Source organism: Anopheles funestus (genome assembly GCF_943734845.2).
Source record: "Anopheles funestus chromosome X unlocalized genomic scaffold, idAnoFuneDA-416_04 X_unloc_111, whole genome shotgun sequence".
NCBI lineage: Eukaryota > Metazoa > Arthropoda > Insecta > Diptera > Culicidae > Anopheles > Anopheles funestus.
The window spans coordinates 1,634-2,500 of record NW_026045052.1 but is presented as its reverse complement, the minus strand read 5'-3'; the positions used below and the strand labels follow the sequence as shown (position 1 = coordinate 2,500).

General features: G+C 48.4%; 1 non-coding gene across 1 annotated transcript in view; it reads right to left on the bottom strand.

Moving 5' to 3' along the window:
• The window catches only part of LOC125772780 (5.8S ribosomal RNA), a 158-nt gene extending 89 nt beyond the window's left edge, over positions 1–69 (bottom strand). The window contains exon 1 of the ribosomal RNA XR_007419631.1: positions 1–69. This exon is cut by the window's left edge and continues 89 nt beyond it. This is a non-coding gene — a ribosomal RNA (5.8S ribosomal RNA).
• Positions 70–867: the final 798 nt, after the last annotated feature.

Sequence of the window (867 nt, the reverse complement as noted above, 5' to 3'; positions counted from 1 at the left end):
CACATTGTGACGCGCATTTAGCTGCGGTCTTCATCGATCCATGAGCCGAGTGATCCCCTGCCTAGGGTTTTATAGTAAGGTTCCCAATGTAACACAATCCCGGTGGTACGTCCAAAGACTAACTTTCTGACTAAGTTGTCTTTATTACCCAATAGTCCCAGGCCTTGTGACTTGTGGCTCATGTCTACGCCCATGGCCACCATTCGCTAAGATAGTTTTGAAGTCACTTTGAAGGCCCAGGAACAACTCTCTTAGCACATCGGTTAACCTGGCGCCGCAGTCAACTCATGTGCTTGGATCGGATCGAGCTATTGAGTATTGGGCCTGCATACTCGCTCATCCGTATCCTTTGCGTACCGCCCCATGGCCCTTGTATGTCTGCACCACAGTTCCTGTTCGTTCCGTGCCTATGGCCGGATACGTATTGCACATCGGTATACCTGTCGCTACTCAGGCAACTCGTGTGCGTGGATTGGATCGAGAACATGGTGTGTGCCCCATGTTATAATTGATAGTCCATATCCACTTTATAGGTTAAAGTCATAAGTTGTGATTGCACAACCATTCTTCATAAGAGTTTAATCACTCTTCAACTAACTTTCGTTCTGGTGTCTTGGTATCAAATCGCGTAAGACACAAGATTCTACTGGCCAAATAGAATCTAGCACATTGGTTAACCTGGCGCCGCAGTCAACTCATGTGCTTGGATCGGATCGAGCTATTGAGTATTGGGCCTGCATACTCGCTCATCCGTATCCTTTGCGTACCGCCCCATGGCCCCGTCCTTAGAGTTAATGACTAGTAGGCTTAACTCTTTGTATGTCTGCACCACAGTTCCCGTTCGTTCCGTGCCGTGGCCGGATACGT